Here is a 20,495-nt window from a genome sequence, read left to right on the forward strand (position 1 = left end):
GTTACCTTTATGAGTTCGTTCAAGTAATTTCATCTGTTTAGACCTCAGTTTCATTCTTCATACAATGGAAGGTTGGTCTAAATGATATCTAAGATGCCTCCCAGCTCTAATATTGTCTGATTAGAATATGACTTTAATGAAATGAAGGTCATGAATTCTACTTTCCTTGAGATTGGTTTTAGAAAAGAATTTGGTTCTATCATCCCATGATCACAAACTTCACCTCCTATTTTTACTTGCCCTTTTCCATAAAAATGGGTCCTGTGGCCCACAAAGAGAATGGTGTTGTGATACAGGAGCCATCTGCCAATGTAACTCATACCTGTAGAATGGATCTCTTCATGTAAGAAGATGACAACGCAAGGAGACTGAGAAGCAGTTGTATTGTCTGACCTCTTTCCTCTTCCCTCTGCCTCCAATTTATTTCATTCCCAGGCCACTAGCAACACCTGTGTCAGCAAAGGCTGCTTTGCCACTCCTTCAAGTGTTAGAGATTCACAGCTGTGGAGGCTCTCAGATAATTGACCTGCCCTTTCACTTTACATGGTCCTTAACAGAATGGATATCTCATTCACAGTGGTCCTCAAAGTGTAGTCCAAAAAATTGTTGGAGTCTCTGAAACCCTTTCAGAGGGTCTACAAATTCAAATTTATTTTTTATTTCTAATATAGCAAATAGCCATAAATATAACCTATGTGAACAAAAACTCTTTGAACTGATCTTTGATAGTTTTTTAACAACATGAAGATACTGAGAACAAAAGTTTGAGAACCACTGTCTCAGAGGGTTCTAATTTCCATTGCTAGAGACATTAAACCAAATTCAAATCTGACTCAAAGAGTCAGAAGAATATTGGTGTATGACAATTAGCACAGAAATCTTACTCTGGAGCCAAGTAGGTTGGAGCAGATTAGTCTAATAAGAGGCTGATGTCCTCAGTGGGTTCCTCCAAAGGAGGATTTCTCTGTCCTTCTTTCACTAGTCAGGATTGTCTTTCCCTGTAGGTGTAGAAGGCACAACTTCAGTTCAATAAGTTTAGGGAGCTCTATTCAGGGGCTCCTGTTCAGAGTAGTGATTAATCTACCACCTGGCATTTCACAATTATTGCTCATTCTTTTGAGTCTTGAAGATTTGCATGTTCCAGAGTCCCCTATTAAAAGAAAATAATCTGAAACTGTAAAACAATCCAACCATTTTGGAGAGTAATTTGGAACTATGCCCAAAGGGCTATAAAACTGCATAACCCTTGATCCAGCACTACTGGGTCTTTATACCAAAGAGATCATAAAACAGGGAAAAGGACCCACATATGCAAAAATGTTTGTAGCAGCTCTTTTTGCAGTAGCAAGGAATTGGAAATTGAGTGAATGCCCATCAGTTGGGGAATGGCTGAATAAATAATTGTATATAAATATAATGGAATACAAGAAATGATGAGCAGGCTGATTTCAGAAAAGCCTGGGAAGACTTATCAACTGATACTGAAAGAAGTGAGCAGAACCAAGAAAACATTGTATACAGTAAAAAAAAAAAAAAAACAAAAGTTATGTTATGATCAACTGTGATGGACTTGGCTCTTCTCAGCAATGTGGTGATTCAGAGCAATTCTAATAGACTTGGGATGGAAAATGCTAAATGAACCCAGAGAGAGAACTAAGGAGACTGAATGTGGATCACAGTATTTTCACTATCTTTGTTGTTTGTTTGGTTGGTTTTTTCTTTCTCATAGTTTTTCCCTTTTGATTTGATTTTTCTTGCACAACGTGACATATAGAAATATATTTAAAAGAATTGCACCTATTTAACCCATAACCTATGCTTGTTCTCTCAGGGAAAGGGGAGGTAAGGGAGGGAGGGAGGAAAGTTTGGAACACAAAGTTTTACAAAATTTATTTGGAAAAATGAAATACTATTTAAAAATAAAAGTAAAAACTCCAAACGAGCATTATCAGGATGAGAAAGGATAAGATAAAGACCATTTCAAGGAGGATGGGGGGGGGGGGAGAGGAACATCAAAAACAAGCTGCCATTTTTTTTCAGAGGGTTCACTCAGTTAGTAATTTCCTCCCCCATAGATGTGTCATTTCCAGGGGCAGCAATAGGGCTCCCTCTTAGAGATGGGACTTGATCATTGTGAAGGTAGAGATGAGCAGGCAGAGGGGGAGTTTCCTCTAAGAACTGATCTAGAAGAATGGTTTAATCTGGTATAGGCTGAAGAGGAACCAGACCTTGGGCCTTTCCTTCTGGAGGAGTCACATCTTTCTCTTCCTTCTCAAAATATCATGTATTTTGCCCTCAACCCAAGAGGAATGCAACATAGAGACTTTAACTTTTTGTCTTTGAATCCACAGAATTTATGCTAGGCACAATACTTGCCTCATACATTGATGAGAGTTTGTTGAATTTTTTCTTTTTTCAAAATCTCATTTAATATTTTATTTTTCTCAATTACATGTAAAAACAATTTTAACTTTTTTTTTCAAATTTTGAGTTCCAGATTCTTTGCCTTCCTCTCTTCCCTACCCCCACCCTCACCCCTTGAAGAGGCAAGCAATGACAGGTTATATATGTGCTGTGGAAAAACACATTTTCATGTAAGTCGAGACCAAAAATTAAAAAATTAAAAAAATAAAAGTTTTTAAAAAGTTGTCTAATTTAGTCAATCTTATACTATATTGAATTGAATGACACCCAGGAGGAATTCTATGCCCTATAATGTTCCTGCCGCAGATTTATTCTCAGTAGACTGTCATGAAATATTTATTAAATTAATGTTTTTAAATCAACTCTGCCCATTGCCTGTAAGCCGGACTTTACTTCTGGAACTTCTTCCTCGGCCGCTAGAGAAGCCCAAGGACAGGGCCTGGGCCTGGAAGCAGGGCTGGGCACCGGGAGTGGAGGGGGGAGGGGGGCGGGGAGCCAGCGCTCTGGGGAGCTGTCCGTGGTACCGACAGCCACCCGCACAGTTGGGTACTCGCTCCCAGCCCAGGTCCCGAAGCTGGGACGCCTCTCCCCGCCCCCCGCCCATTCCCTTCCCTTATCTCAGTGACCTAAAGAAGTCCTCTCTAGCTTCCCCCACCCAACCCCCACCCCTCCCACTTCTCTCCCGGAGGCCTCCTACTCCCTCGCCCACCCAGCTCTCTTCCGCTGCTCTGTTCCCCAGTGACTCCCTCAATTTGCCTTGCTGCACCACCCCCTCGTCCCCCATCCCTTCCCTTAACCTTGTACCCCGCATCAGGCTCGGGCGCAGTCAGCATCAGCCCCTCCCCGCCCCCAGTCTCCTCCCCGCCCTCTCACGGTCTATCCCAGGTCCTGGTCCCCTCCCCCTCCTCTTCTTCGTCTCTCCCCATCACCCCTCCTCCTCTTCCTCCTCCTCCTTCTCTTCTGCCCTCCCTCCGATCTCTCGCCAGTTCCGGTCACGTTGCTCGGTGTTTACGCCTTGATCCCGCCCAGAAGCCCCCCCTTGATGCCCCGGAGCACCCCTCCTTCTCCCTAGCCCCCCGCCTCCGAGCCCCTCCGGAGATCGAAGCCGGCCAGCCCCGGCACCTCCCGCCCGCGCAGCTGATGGAGCCGCAGCCAGAGCCGGCGCCACAGAGGCCGAGGAGCGTCTAAGCGGGTTAGAGGAGAGGCGCCCCCCACCCCAGCCTCCCCAGCCCCAGCCGCGGTTCTCCTCGGCCGGCCGGACCCGCCGCTCCCTCGGGTCGCAAAGGTGAGGACTGGAGGAGTGGGGAGCGGAGCGGAGGCGGGGCAGGGTGGAGGGGGGCCGACGAGGTGAAGGGGAACCGAGCCAGACACTGCGCCTGCCTCCTGGGAAGGTTGGAAACCAGGGCTGGAGGGGCCCAAACACTAAGAAGGGAGAGCGACTCAGTTCCGCTGCCCGCAGAAGTTGTCCTCCACGGCCTGGCCCCCGGCCCCTGGCTCCTTCTGCCCGGCCGTCCTTCGCGGGAACCAAGGTGGAGATGGGTGAGGGAGTCCGAGGGTGCCCAGACCAAGACTTCTCTCCCCCTTTCACACACTTCCCCCTCTACCTTCTTTTCCTTGCCCTCCTCCCTTCCCCCTCCCTTCTCTATTCTTCGTCCTTCCATTATCCCTCCCCCACCCCCCTGCCTTTCTCCTCTTCGCCCCTTCCCACGGGTGTTCGTATTCCCAGCAAAATCAGAGCAGATCAGGATAAATGACTGTCGAGGGATTCCCCCGTTCCCCCAGGATTCAATTAAACAAATATCCACGAAGTATCTCTCCTGTACAAGGCACTGGGCTAGGTACCGGGCAAACCCGGATAAATAAGACACGGTCCCTGCCTTCAAGGAGTTTAGAGTCTAGCAAGGGGTAGCGATCTTTATTCCGGCCCCACCGCACTTCCTAAGCCCACCTCCCCACTTTGCAGCTCAGGGCTTGAGTTTTGTGAGGAAGTCTTTTGTGGAGGAGAGCAAAGATGCGGAGATCTGGGGGGTTTGGACTTGGGAAAGAGGGGAGGAAGCAAGTCCGTTTGGATGAAGAAAGACTTCCAGGTGGGGGGTATTTGGGTGATAGAGGGATCTGCTGGTCCGTCCGCCTTGCAGACAAATTCAAAGAGATTTCCCTTGTTCAGTACCTGGTTTCTTTGAAAATGGGTCTTTCTTCCAAGCAGGATCGTTCACAGTGTTACAAAATCCCACTGGAGACAGGGTTGGGAGATCAGCACTTGCTTTCAGTTCTCGGAGCTTTTCTCTTCTTTTCACCCCCTCCCCTCCCCATCAGATTGTGACAGATTACCCTTGGGGGAGAAAGCTGACAGAAGGGGAATGATGTAGCCCAGTAAAAGGCTTCAATGAACAGCTGGAGTCAGCCTGGAAACCACAGTATCCCTTCCCCTGTGTAGAATAACAATCTCTGAATTGGTCATCTAGTCTTTCCTGTCCCTTGGAGATTTACAATTGAACTTGGTTTTCCAGCTTCTGCTCCAAGATTTCCACTGATGGGGAGTTCATTATCTCCTAAAGCAGTACCCTCCCTCCACTTTTGGATGGCTTCAAGTTTCAGGAAGCTTTTCCTAAAGGCAAACCTACCCTTCTGTAACTTCTCTCCATTATTCCTAGTTTTGGCCTCTGGGGAGACACACAGAACAAGTGCAATTCCTCTCCTGTATAATGGGAAACATTTGGAACCAGCCATCATTTTCCCCTTAAGGTTTGGGGGATTTTTTTCCCCTCTCCAAACTAAGCATCTGTATGAATCCTTTTATGACATAGTCTCCAGTCCCATCATCCTCCTCTGGAACCAGGGTAGCTTGTAAGTCTCCTTTCTAGAATGTGGTAATCTACATATACAATATTTGAGAGGTCTGACCAGGGCCAAGTAAAGTGACGTCCTGGATACTCTGCTTTTAAAAATAGCTTTCCCCCCTTGCTGTTAACATACACTATTGATACGATTCACTAAAATCCATAGGATGTTTTCAGAGAAACTTGCCTAGATACATTTCCTTCAACTTGTACTTGTGCCATTGAATGTTTAAACCCAAGCATAGCAATCTACATTGATCTCGGGCTTCTACCAAATTTCTTCATCAGCTATATTTATGTGTAAGGCAAAGGAGCATCATTTTATATTCCAAACTTCCAAATTTTTGCCTCTAGCAGTCCATCACCTCCATAGGAACGATAATGACATTCAAAACCATTTTACATTTGAACTTTTCAACTTGATGTCCATGAAACGTCCATAGATAGATATCCATGAGATTGGTCCATCAGATACTATTCTCCCCATTTCATATCTGATGACACAGAGACACAAATAAGATAAATGACTTGCCTAAGCTTGTCCAATAAGTTAGGTCCTAGAATACAAGTTTCCTAAATCTCTTCTGACCCATATAATCTAGGGTATTTCTTACATAGCAGAGTATGCTGGGAAAAGCCCCTGGGGCAATCATAGGAGCACCATAAGATGGTCAAATTTGAGCTGGAAGGGACTGTAAAAGTATATAGTCCAAACCCTTTCATTCTACAGATGACAAAACTGGGATTCCAAGGGGATGATTCAATTCAATGTCACAAACATTTATTAAGGACCTACCAAGTCAAAGAGACAGGGCTACATGCTGAGCTCCACAGATCACCCAAGTTATCGGCAGCAGATCAGGAATTAACAAAGATACTCTGAAGTCACGCCCAGTGTGTGTCCCTTCTCTGGACCTCAGTTTCCTCTCTTGTAAAATGAAAAATCTAAAAATTCAATGAATCTATAGGTGGCTATATACTCCCTACATGGGAGTATCTTGAGTAGTAGATGAGGGTCCTGAAAAAGTTTCTAGGAGTTTTTGTCCTCCAGTCTCCTGCTCCAAGATATGCTCACCAGATTCTCCTCTCCAACCCTTTTTTTCTTTTGGAAAAATCAGAATAGAGGCTGGTAGAGGAGGGGAGGGGAGAGGAAGGTTTAGAAAGAATAGAGTCAGGGGAATCCATACTTAAGAACCTTTCAAATAAGATCAAACAGATGATATTAGAAGTAGAAAGAGAGAAGAGTGACTTCCATCTATGTAAGTGCATGCAAATAAGGAAGGGGATACCTGGGCCCCGTCTTCTGCTTCCTAGATGTATGACCTTGGGCAGGTGATGCTCTTTGGCCGCATCTGTAAAATAGATGTTAACGTCAACCCTATTTGAAGACCATGACCATCTCTTGAACCCTCTTCCAGGTCAGAATATCTATTATTCAGAAACACTTGTTTTTTAGCTATAGTTTTACTCTTCAGAGTTATCTGCTCAGAAAAAGTACAATTCTCCCTTCCCGAAGTCAGCTTACAAAATGAGTCTGTTCCAGGGAGAGAGACTGGTCTGGGAGCTGAGATAAGGATGATCTTGTTTGCAGAGGTCAGGAGGTCAGGGCTGTGTCAGCAGATCCACATTAGACAAAGTCAGGTGACTTCTGAACTAGAGATCTGAGAGAAAAGCAGAAAGAGAAAAACCTAGGGATCCGGGGGGTGGGGTGGGAGAAGGATCCAGTAGCACACAGAACAGATGCTTCCCAGCCTTAATTTCCTGCCACCCGAGGGCATGAAGCCCTGAAACTGAGAGGCAGGCCCCAGGACTGAATTTCTAATCTGATATGTTGGCACCTCCCTGGTCCCTGCTCTTCGAGTGGATTAGGATTTCCTAAGCTAACTGCACACTCCATTTGTCCCCTTTCCCATCCCTCCCCCCCTCCTCACGAAACATCAGAATGTCCGCCAGCATCATTTGTGACCCATATCTCCTTCCGGAGAAGAGAGGGACAGCCACTGTAGCTCGTCTGGAGCCAGTTCAGGTCCTGCTGTGGAGGCTGCCGACAGCTGGGCTGCTCAGTGAGCTAGTGTGAGGGCTAGATGGGAAAGGCTTTGATCGTTTGGAAACATCAGCCTTGCAGGAGCTGGGGTAGGCATTTTATCTCCCAGGCTGTAGCAGGGACACACACATACCCACAGGTAAACACCTACAGGTCCTACCTTCAGCAAGAAGCTTTTCCCAGGCCCCCCTTGATACTAGTACCATCACTCTGTTGATTATCTCCTATTTGTCCTGTATATAAGTGATTGCATGTTATCTTCATTAGCCTGAGATCCATGAGTGAAGGAACTGTTTTTTTGCTGGTTTCTTTGTATCTTTAGCACGTGGCACAGTGCCTAGACCATGGCGGGGACAGACTTTGCAAATGCTAGTTGACAAACACTCCAATAGTATACCACATTTGTGGGTACTTACATCTGTAGGTACACAAACTTTCAAAAGCACCACATTTCCCAACACTTCCACCCACCACACCCACCGGCATGTACCCATCATACATTTTACAAGTGTATATACACACATACACACACACACACACACACACACACACACACACACACACACCTTTGAGCATACCCCCCTTCAAGTACAACACCTACATACAATTACCTACAAGTGGAAACCTACATCACGCCTGCAAAGCATACTGACACAGACTCACAGGCACATGGACAAATGCTCTCAAGCACATAAACACATTCTCATTCATAGTCTTTCCACACTCTTCACTCTCCCTCCTCCCATGGAACCAATTGGTTGCCAAGTCCTGTGGATTCTATGTCCACACAGCTTTTGAATCCATTCCCTTCTCCTCACTCAAAGAATAAGGAATCACTTTCCTAGTTTAGACCCTTATTCCCTGGACTATTCTACTAACTCTTAATTGGTCTCCCTACTTCCTATCTGCCTGTTCCAATCTATTCTCCACACAGCTGCCCAAGTGATATTGCTAAAGCACAGGACTGACTGTTGTTCCCTAATCAATAAGCTTCAGTGGCTCCTTATAGCCTCTAGAATCAGGCTCAAGATTCTGTGCCTGGCATTAAAAGCACTTCAAAACCTTATTCCAATTTATCTTTCTAGCCTTATTACATCCTACTCCCCTTCATGCACTCTATAGTCCAATCGAACTAGCTTTTGGACTGTTCCATCTGCCATCCGCCATTCCCCATCCTTGGGATGTGCTCTCTTCTCACCTCCACCTGTCGGATTCCTCAAGTATTTTTAAAAATTCAATTTAAAAATTTAAAGTTCATCTCCTGAATGAGACCTGGCTTGAAATCTCCTCCCAGCTATTAGTGCCTTGCCCCCAGAAAAAAAAAAAAAGCATTTATTTTGCATATACATACATGTGTATCTGTGCTTATATTATCTCCTCCCATAGAATATAAACTCCTTGAGTCAGGGATTGCTTGATTTTTGTCTTTATATTCCCAGTGCCTAGCACAATGCTTGCTGCTTAATTTACACACATATACTTCTTCTTCTCTCTTTCTTCTTTTTCTCTTTCTCTCTCTTCTTCCTTCTTTCCTTCCTTCTCTTCTTCCTTCTTTCCTTCCTTCCCTCCCTCTTTCTTTCCCTTCCCTTCCCTCCCTCCCTCCCTCTCTTTCTTTTTCTTTCTTTTTTCTTTTTCTCTTTCTTTCTTTCTTCCTTCCTTCCTTCCTTCCTTCCTTCCTCTCTTTCTTTTTTCTTTTTCTTTCTTTCTCTCTCTCTCTCATCCAAAGATATGATAGTACAGCTAGATAGTGAAGTGGATAGATCATTGAGTTTGGAATCAGGAAGGTTCATCTTTATGAGTTCAAATCCAGCCTTAGACATTTATTTGCTGTGTGACCCTGGGCAAATCACTTCACCCTGTTTGCCTCAGTTTCCTCATCTGTGAAATGAGCTGACAAAAGAAATGGTGAATCACTCCAGCATCTTTACCAAGAAAACTCCAAATGGGATCACAAAGAGTTAGACGTGACTGAACATAAAACATACACATTCAAACATCTACCCTTAAATATCAAGACATATACCTAGCCAAGACCCACACTGCCATCTCAAATCATGAATACACGCAGTGCACGGTGCCTGGTTTGCGGTTGCTAGTGGAAGCCTTACTGGAGGATCTGGGTTGAAATGTGATCATTCCGTAAGAATCTGCCACAGCCTGTGTTTCCTGATCATTCTGCTCCATTCTGCTGTGGGGTATTCAAAAAACAGATCTAGCCTGTGCCCTCAAGAGTTTCCAGGCTAACCAGAGAAAAGGAGAGCAGAAAGGGCAGCTTTAGCTTCTTGATAAAAAATAATTCAAGGTATGGTGCAGTAATGAGGACAAGGGGCCTGTACCAGTGCAGGGAAGGGGGACAGCCTCGGTAGAGAGTTAGAGTTCAGAACAGAAGCCAGGCTATGGAAATACGCTGCCAATGAGGCGAGAGTCAGGGGGACCAGGAAGGGGCTCATTAAGTTCCTTGCTTAATGACTCTTTTCCCTTGGTCCCTTCTCACTCTAATTTCTCATCTTCTCCTATTAGAACAGGAAGAGAGAATCTAATGCAACCTCCTTATTATGCAGAAGAGAAAACTGAGGCTGACAGAGAGGGAAGGAATGATTTAACAAAGAACCAAGTTTCAGAGTCAAGTCTTCTGATTGAAAATTCTGAATGCATTCACTACAATCCTTGAATTCTTTTTCCTTCTTTTATTCTCTTCTTTCTCTACTTGTACATAAACTTTCCATTGTCAACCATGGGACCTCCCTTCTTACAAGAAGAATAACCTCCCTTCTTACAGGGAACAGGCCAGAGGTTTGGCTGGGGTGGAGAAGGAGCTCACAAGAGAAGGTTGCAATGGGGGCAGTTAGGGTGTGAAAAGGTGGTACAAATTACAAATGGGAGTTTATAAGAGTACTCCAATATTTAGGGCAACATATATTCATAAAAATAGATAGATGTTGGATAGGATAGACAGATGGATGGGTTGATAGATAGGACAGACAGATGGATGGATTGATAGATAGGACAGATGGATGGATTGATAGCACAGACAGATGGATGGATAGATAAATGATAGATAGGATAGACATTTGGGTAAATAGATAAATAGAGGATAGATTGGATGGATGGATAGATAGATGATTGATAGGACAGACAGATGGAGGGATAGATGATTGATAGATAGATACATAGATAGATGATAGACTAGGTAGGTAGGTAGGTAGATGATAGGGGAGATAGATGGATGGATAGATGATAGATAGGATAGACAGATAGAGGGATAGATGATAGTTAGATAGATAGATAGACTAACAGATAAATAGAGATACATATACAATTATTCCTTCCATATCTCAGGGATTGGGGAACACCACCAGTATGATTTGGAAAACCTGCATAAAAGTTTTTGGCCTTCCCTTTATACCCCAGAAGTATGAATTATTATGGAAATAAAGGATAAAATATATTGATATTATACAATATTGATTATACAATTTGTTTACAATACAAATTATATTTAGTGCTTTTCTGAGTTTTTAAACTTTTTCTATGCCATTTGCAGGCCTTTGCATGTCATTTGCAGCTTCTGCAAAACTCCCCTCCAAATTTTTGTTTAATTTCTCATGCTGGTATATTGATATGTCACAATTGTGATGGGAAAAGTTGTGATGTAGAAGGGCTAACTGTTGCTATCAATATAGACTCGTATAGCTAGAGAGAGAGGGTTGACCTAATAGACTGAAATCTGGATCTAAAGGAAAAAGTCAACTGGGGGAGAGGGCAGAAGGATTCTTGGCTTTTAAACAGGATTCACCATAGGAATCCTATAAATAACCAGCTCCCCTCGTGTGCTAGCATATACTTTACAAAGATTCAATTAACAAATAGCCTTCCAGGCACATGCCTGGTAGTTGAAGCCAGTTGAATTGATGTTATCCAAAGAATAAATGGAAAAACTGTGGATGAGTAACTTGAAATAGAGAAGACTTAAGAGAGACATAAATCTAAAAGGAACCAGAGTAGCCACAGAGTCCACTTCACTTTATAAAGGAGTTAATTGACATCGAGAGAGGTTAAGTGCCCAAGAACACTCAGGTACTATCAGAGCTGGTATTTGAATTCAAGTCAGAGAACCCTGTGTTTAGAATTGGAGAAGATCCCCAGAGTCCTCTAGTCTAACCTCCTGTATTTACAGATATAAATATCCCAGAGATGTTAAGTAACTTGGCCAATGTCACACAGGTTGTACCAGAGATGGGATTTGAACTCAGGTCCTTTGATACCAAAGCTTTCTGCTGCACCACAATAACATGATAGTGACTTTCAAGTGTTTTAAAGGTTGGCTGTTGCTTTCTTTGTATCACCAGTGTGTAGCACATCATAAGAATTTAAGAAACGTTCAATCATTGGTTGATTCAAACGGAAGAAGCACCAGAGCTAACTTGCCCTGTTTTGTTCCAGAGAACAGAATTAGGAATCATAATCAGAGATTTCAGGGAAGGAGGTGGTGTTGACTCCAAGTTCTCATTTAGATGGAAATCTGGTAATTTGTGTGCCTCAGTGGCAAGTATTTCTAACACTGGGAATTCTCTACACAGACATAAGCATAGATATAACCGAAAGAAATGAGAATATATGTTCTTTCCAGCCCTAAATCTATAAGCCTCCTTGAGCTCCCATCTGGCCCTTCCCTTTTCCCACTCATGTACCCATAATGACCCCCTCAGACCAGGATGCCTCCTTGCCACTCCTCCCCACCTGGCATCCTCCGAAAGATCAAAGATGTGCTTCAAAGCATATTTTTGTCCAAATCAGGGAATAGCCAGGTTACCATGCTGGGAGAGGGGGAGGAAAGGACAGCAGCACCCTGCCTGTATTTCTTTAGGCAGAAGCTCTTGATGGTGTTGGTCTCATTTGGGGAGGGAGAAAATCGGAGGATAAGGATAGAGAATTGGGGGCGATTCAGGAATAGACACTCAAGTGTTTTCTCTTAGAAACCCATTGAGTACTAGGGTTCAAATCCTTCCTCTAACACTGAACTAGCAGTACAACTTTCGACAAGTCACTTCTTTGGGCCTCAAATTACCCATCTATAAAATGATGAGATTGGATTAACTGAACTCTAAGATATCTTCTGGCTCTAACTCTATATCCTCTGAACACTCTTCTGTTCATGCTGGCTTTGCCCAAATCCCCACCCATCTATGTAATCACTGTTGCCCTGGAGAAAAATCTATCTGCTAAGTACTTAGATGAAGAGAAACCAGAAGAGGTCAGAGGATCAACGAATTTAGAGCCAGCAGGGAGGCAGAAATCATCAAGTCAAATGTCCTCATTTTCTAGATGGGGAAACAGAGGCCCAGAGGCAAGAAGTAAGACTCAAAGTTCCACAGATAAATAAGCAGTAAGAGCTGAGAACTGAACCAAGATCCTTGTATTTCAGATCAAGGAAACAGGACAAATGAGAAAATGAAACATTACAATTGTTTTCTTAAAATATATGTAAACATGTGTGTGTACATATATACATATATATTGCTATAATTTTCTTTTGATTCAGAGCTGGGATTTCTCCTCTCAATAGTATTTTATTTTTCCAAAAACACGTAAAGAGAGTTTTCAACATTCATTTCTGTAAGATTTTGTGTTCCAAATTTTTCTCCCTCCCTCTCCCAACACTTCCTTCCCCAAGACAACAAGTAATCTGAGATAGGTTAAATATGTGCCATACTTGGAAACTTTCTTAATCAATACAGATAGTCAATGCCTTAAAATAATCAGAGAGAACTGAGATTAGGTAACTGTCCATGGTCATGCAGTTAGAAGTTAGAGGTCTTCCTCATTCCAAAGCCAGGTTTCTACTATTCTCCTATATCATTTTTACATAGCATGTATAATCCTTGCTTACAGTTAGGAAGGAGGGTCTATCCCCATATGAAATGCTAATGTCAGTAGCCTAGACCAAAAACATGATCGACTATATCAGCTAGGTCTCTAAAATGTAACCAATGTGTCATTTGGGCCTCATGATCCCTAATAACACAGATCAAATTAACCTGGAGTGCCTCTGATAAATCCTTTGGAGACTGTCCCCACATAGGTTCCCTCCTCGAAATATCAAAATTTGATGCACATATTTCTCTCAAAGAACACTTTCCTTTGCAAAAACTCAGGCTAACAAGATAATAAATATAGAACAGTTGTTTTTTTTTTTAACTTAACCGAAAGCAAATGCAAACATATATACATAAACATGCCTTAGCAAAATTATTTGTTACGTGTGTAAATTTTCCTTTTAACCAACTATAAAAGTGTTAATGGTTTTGTGTAGTCTTTAATTGCTTACTTTGTTTTAGTTATTTGGGTGTTTTGTTGAGATATAAACCTAATAGGTTTATAATAAATATTATATAAAAAGAAAAATGCTGATGATATGTGAGGGACTTCGATGTTTTCTCTCCCTTGCCATTCATCCTTTTTTTTTAGGGTTTAAATTTTCATATGGACTTTTAGGGAAGAGAGCACTGCTGAACTAAGGGAAATGAAGCTGGGTGGGAGATAAGGATGAGGAGGATGATGATGTACATGTATAGAACACTGAAGATTTACAAAGTGCTTTCCTCACAACACTTAGGAGTTGTTTAGTCATTCAGGACAGGACTTTCCATGATCTCATTTGGAGTTTTCTTGGCAAAGACACTGCCATTTCCTTCTCCAGCTCATTTTACAAATGAAGAAACTGAGTTAAACAGAAATAAGTGATTTGCCCAGAGTCATACAGTTGGCAAGTGTCTGAGGCTGAATTTGAACTCATGAAGATAAGTCTTCTCATCCCAAGCCCTGTCCTCTACCCACTTTACCAACTAGCTAGATAGTATAATTATCCCCACTTAATAGATGAGGAAACTGAGGTGCAGAGAGACAAAGTTACTCCTCTATGGTCACATAACTAATTAAGTGGCAGAGCTAAGATTCAAACTCAAATCTCCTGAGATCCAAACTCTGTTCTCCAGGTTCTGAATCCAGCAACAAAGGGCTCCCAGAGCATTTTTTTTTGATGAGGCAGCATAATGTGATGGAGATAACATTGAGCCTGGAATCAAAAGAACTGGGTTCATACTCTGCCTTGAATGCTTATTAATTGTGCAAATTGCATCAACTGAGCAAATTGCATTCTCTTTGTGGGTGTCAGTCTCCTATAAAGTGAGAACAAGGAGCTTATCTATAAGGGTCATTGTAAGGAAAGCATTTTGAAGCACTATAGAAATATGGTTTAATATTATTTACTCCTTTCTTGTGGCTCTTCTCATATGTTGTCTTGTATTTTGTGAATTTTTGCTCTTCTCCAACTTGTTCTCCATGAGACTGTAAGTTTCCTGAGGGCAGGCCTTTTTGTTTGTATCCACAGTACCTAAGCTTGGTATCTAACACACATCGTGTAAATTCAGGATTTTGAAATATGATAGATGAAGAGGGGGGCAGCTAGGTGGTGTAGTAGATAGAGCACCAGTCCTGAAGTCAGGAGGACCTGAGTTCAAATCTGGTCTCAAACACTTAACACTTCCTAGCTGGGTGACCCTGGGCAAGTAGCTTAACCCCAATTGCCTCAGAGAAAAAAAAATATGATGGATGGGATATCTTTGTGGTGAGGTCTTCTTGGGAATCTTCTAATCACACCCCTTTGGGACTAGCTTGGTCTTCTGTTCTGCAAACTGCAAATGGAGGTTAAGTACATTGATTAAGCATTTACTCTATGCAAGGCACTGTCCACGGTGCTGGAGACATGAATATAATTAAGTCACAGTCCCTTCATTCAAGGAGCTCCCACATTAGCAGAAGGGATCAGATAAGCACAAATAACCAAAGTTAAAAGCAATAGGACACAATGGACATAAATAATCCTGCCTCTACTTACCTGTGAATTTCAACAAGGGAGTCATCTCCCTTCTCTGGGCTTCGGTTTCATCTTCCAAAGAAATGAGGAAGTAGGACGTTCAGAATTCCATTAGCCTATGATTCCAGGCCCCCAGCCTTGCATAACATAGATATGGAGAGGATGATTGAAGAGGCAGATAGTTGTAGAATCTGGCAAGAATACTGTGAGGACTTAGGTTCAACCATCACCTCTGGTATGAACTCTGTGACCTGGATAAATCCCTTAACCTTCCTAGGTCTGTTTCCCCATTTGGATGGTAAAGAAATTGCACTAAGTGGCCTCTAAAATCTCTTAGACTCTAAGATTATCATCCTATCTGTGGGACCTTGAACAAATCACTTTGGGTACCTGGGATTCACTTTTCTTCTCTGTAAAATGAGAGCACATTAGATGGTCTCTGAGGTCCCTTCCAACTTAAGAGTAAATCCTAAGTATCCTGATCCTACTAGGATCCCTTTTACCAACTGTGACAATGGAGAGGCCACATGACCTCTATGGATCTGTTTTGTCTGCTTTAAAATGAGGAGATTGGACTAAGCTATATGGCCATATCATATATACTGTGTGACATTGGGCTGATCTCTTCCCGAAGACTCAGTTTCCTCCTGAACTCTTCCAAAATCTCCCTGAATCATTTAACAAGCCTCCCCCACCACTTCCCTCATTCTGGCCTCCCCATTAGTCAGAGACTGGTCACAATGGTAGATGAGAAGGGCCGGAGACAACTTCTTTGGTTGCTCTATCTCCCTAGTGCCCACAGCCCAGCTTTCACATATAGACTAATATACAAAGTCTCACAATTAATTCCAAAATTCTTCAGAGAGACCTTGAGTATCTTTCTACCACTTTTCTGACTACCATGTGAATGTTTACCTTGTATGAGTTCTTCATTGGTTTTTTAGACCAATATACATTCAGCATTCTAACAATATGGCCAGCCCACCTGTGTTGTGCTCTCTGAAGTAAGAATATGAATACTTCACAGTTAGCTCTAGAACAGACCTCAGTGTCTAATACTTTACCTTACTAGGTGATTTTCAGAACCTTCCCAAGAGAATTCAAGTGGAAACAGGTCAGTTTTCTGGCACGGTGCTGTTAAATTGTCCAGGTTTCCCAGGTGTAGAGGACTGGAACTCTGAAAAGGCGTATTTGAATCTAAGACAGCAGAGCATTTAAGGTTATTACCTATCCAAGGTGTGATAGTGGTTCTATAATCATATCGTGAAGTGATGGCTCTTCTCACAATTGGAGTTTGGTGAATGTGTTGTGATGAGGTAATCAGAGGCCAGGATTGGAGAGCTGAGGGAGAGCGTCAGAGGCTCTCTGCCGCAGCTCGCTGAGGAGAGAGGACTTCAGGCTTCAGACTCCAGAGTCCAGATTCATCTTTGATGAGTCCTGTGGCAGCTTGCCTGCCTCCTTCACTTCTCCTTCTAAAGACCAAGGACTCTGACTGATCCTGACTCTGACTGGTCCTGAGGCCCTCCAGAGAGGTAGCCTGGACATAATACCCAGGCATACCACAATGGGGTAGCACAATGACTTAGGGTGGTAGGCAGCCTTAATACCTTTTCTCTTTCACACTTTATTTGGAGCTTCCCAAATACTGAGCTAGCTCTGGCAAAATGTGCATCAATCTTATCATCTATGTGCACACTCCAGGAAAATACGCTGCCAAAGTAAGTGAACTTACCTATCACATTCAAAATTTCTCCAGTGGTTTCATGGATGAATGGCATGGTGCCGGCTGGTGGAGGGCTTCCTTTGGTGTTAATTGTCAGACTGAACTTAGCACAAGCAGCTGATTGATCCATAATCTGTTGTATCTTTGATTCAGAGGCTGCATTGAGTGATTGCTTACATCAATTCTCCTTCCACTTTGGTTCTGTTTTCTAGCTTTTTCAAGTTAAATAGTTGTAGTAGCTGATCTTGATGGCATTTTTGTTCTTGCTGAACAAGGTCATAAAATATGATGCCAAAAGTACACAGGCCCGCTTCACTCCAGTGGTCACTGGGAAAGAGTGAGAATATCATCCTTCATCCAGAACCCATCATGAAACTGGTATATAATGCTGATGAACTTCTCTGGATAACTAACTTTTGCCATGATCTCCCACAAGCCCCCACAACTCGTCTCTCTGAAGAACTTTAGTATCAATCATGAAACAGGGAGATACTGGCACAGGACCACCAAGCATGACATCCTCTCATCAGAGAAGATGCTGTATTCCATTAGCAAAGCAAAATCACATTAGCACAAAGGAAATGTGAGCTGTTCAGGTCCAGAGCCATCTCCATTCCGAATGTTCTAGGAACAACTTGTGCTCAACTTGTGGTGGAGCCTTCCCAACTCATATTGGAGCGATCGGCCCAACACATGGTGCCCTGACCCCAATATCACGATATCACTGATTCTCTTCAAAAACCAAGGACAGACCACAAAATCATACAGAGCAATCATTTAATGAATTTAACAGCCATTTTTTAAAATTTTGGCTTATGTGCAGTTTTGTGGGCAAAATGTGGATGGATAGTCCACAAAGTTGTTCCATTCATCCATTGATTTCACACGGCCTTTGTACAACAGGCAATGAGCTAAGTCCAAGACTGTGGACTTGGATGGGCTGAATTGCCTCTGGAGAAATTGTCCAGTGCTTTTAATGACCCAAGGTTTTGCCTAAAGCAAATGTACATTTTTTGGCATAAATGAATGAAAAAAGTATTTATTAATCACTCATTACATTAACCAAACACCATGCATGGCATATTGGATAGAGAACTGTTTTTTGAGTCAGGAAAACTTTGCTTTAAGTCTTGCTTCTGGCACACACAGGCCCATGTGACCCTTCACAATTCACTGAACCCCTTAGGGTCCTAGGAATCTCTCCAAAATAATAAAATTCAGAGATGTTAGCCTGAATTGGTAGAGGGAGTTCCCTCATCTGGGAGTTCTCTATATCATTGAAATCACAGTCCAGTCCTTAACCTAATACTTTGTATGAACTTGCATCCTCAAATAGGTCAGTCTTAGAGTCCTTTGACCCTAAGAAGAAAAGATCAAATAGGAAGGAGGAAAATTGGAAGTGAGTAGTGTCTTGGAACCATAAGAGAAAAGAGATTGTCTAGGGGAAGAGGTTAAGTGATAGCGCAAAGATAAGAGTGACACAGCGGACGTCAGACTTCTTTTTTATTGGTAGTTGCAGAGAAGGTGCCATATGGTGCAGTAGGCTCACCCATAGGTGGCAGGAGTTCTGTTTGTTGTATTGTTGCTATTCAGTCATTTCGATTGTGTCTGACACTTTAGGACCCCATTTGGGATTTTCAGGGCAAAGATACTGCACTGTTTTGCCATTTCCTTCTCCAATGCATTTAACAGATAAGTAAACTGGGGCAGACAAGGTTAAATGACTTGCATAGGATCACACAACTGGTAAATGTCTGACGCTGGATTTGAACTCAAAAAATGAGTCTTCCTGACTCCAGCCTGACACTTTATCCACTTACAACACCTAGCTGCTGTAGGAACTCTATACACAGATAAAATTAGAAATGTGGTGAAAAGAAAAGCTATAGCTCATGTCATGGAATCCCCTGGCCTCTGAAGAACCGAAACTGGGAGTGACCCAGAGGACGAAGGAGAGGAAGCTACAGTACACTCCCAAGAAGTAATTGTGCCAGAGATGTAAAACTCAAGGGATAGGAGCTAACGATAATCACTGAGCAGCCCATATGACCTGTTGGCAGGGATGCAGTATCAAGAGAACTAGAGGGAGGCCCTCACCATCCACTGGAAGACTGGTTCGAGGAATTGGACAAAAACAAAAGCCCCACAGAATGGGTTGGCACATATGGGCTGCAATCTACATCAGTGAAGGAGACCGTGTATCCATAGAAGTACATGACCATCAAAGTTCATGGAAACAATAACAGGCACTAGGGAAGCTACAAAGATAAAGAAGATGTCATGGAGCTCACAGTCTAGTAAAGGTAGCCACACACACACACACACACATACACACACTTATAATGTAGAATAATGTATACTAAGAGTAGAAGATAATATAAGGAGTTAGGTAAAAAAAAAAAAATCATGATTGGAGAAAAGAGTCAAAGGAGGAAATAGTACCAGAGCTGGGCATTAAAGGATAGGATAGAATTTTCATCATAGAGAATAGTGTGAGAAAAGACAAGGATATAGAGCCCAGTTTCTTAAATTGGGATTCGCGACCCCATATGGGGTCTTATAATTGAATGTGGAGGGTCACAAAATTATGATTTATTATCAGTAAAGTTTGTGTACCTAATCTTTTTTTCCTGAGGCAATTGGGGTCAAGTGATTTGCCCAGTCACACAGCTAGAAAGTGCTAAGTGTCTGAGATCACATTTGAACTCAGGTCCTGCTGACTTCAGGGCTACCACTCTATCCATTGTGCCACCTAGCTGTCCATCATGTACCTATTTTATATACCTATATATCCAAGGTCATGTAAAATTTTCTTGGGTGAAAAGGAGTCACATGTGGAAAAAGTTTAAGAAGCCTTGTATGGGGAATCATGGGAGGTAATCCAGTATGCATGAAGCCCCTCACCCTGGTACTCACTGAGCCCTGGATGACAGGGAGGCAACTGATGTTCTATGTCTTTCTGGAGGGATGAGGAGGGCAAAAGGCAGGAAAATGGGCTGTGGATTTGCTGGTCTTTGTATCTATAGCTGTGCAGGGATTTTCCCCACCCCATTCATTAAGCACCTATGACACCATGCTGGGTACTGGCAGGACGAAGATGAAACGGTCCCTACTCTCATGGACTTTACATTTTATCGGGGGAAACAACATAGTCGTTAATAATTATATAGAGAATAAGGTCACTTGAGATAGGAGACCCTAGCAGCTCGGAGCATTGGGAAAGGCTTCACATAGGTCTCAAGTAAGCCGGGTTTTTAAGGAAACTAAAGATTCTAAGAAACAAAGAAGGGGAGGGGAGAAAAGGCATTCCGAAGGCAGAGAAAGAAACCCAGGTGTCCTGCACGTGGAACAGAAAGGAGGCGTGGGGGGCTAGAGCTTAGTGTGCGGGAAGGGAAGTAATGCTTTCTAAGGCTGGGAAGGCAGGCTGGGGCAAGACTGTGAAAGGCTTTAAATACCAAACAGGATTCCAGAGGGAATGGGATCCACTGGAATTTATCGAGAGGGGAAGGATTTAATGATGAGGATGATGACCTTTATATAAGATGCTTTGATCCTCACAACAACTTATGAATTATGTACTATTGTCCC

The sequence above is a fragment of the Antechinus flavipes genome, chromosome 4, assembly GCF_016432865.1.
Source record: "Antechinus flavipes isolate AdamAnt ecotype Samford, QLD, Australia chromosome 4, AdamAnt_v2, whole genome shotgun sequence".
Taxonomy (NCBI): domain Eukaryota; kingdom Metazoa; phylum Chordata; class Mammalia; order Dasyuromorphia; family Dasyuridae; genus Antechinus; species Antechinus flavipes.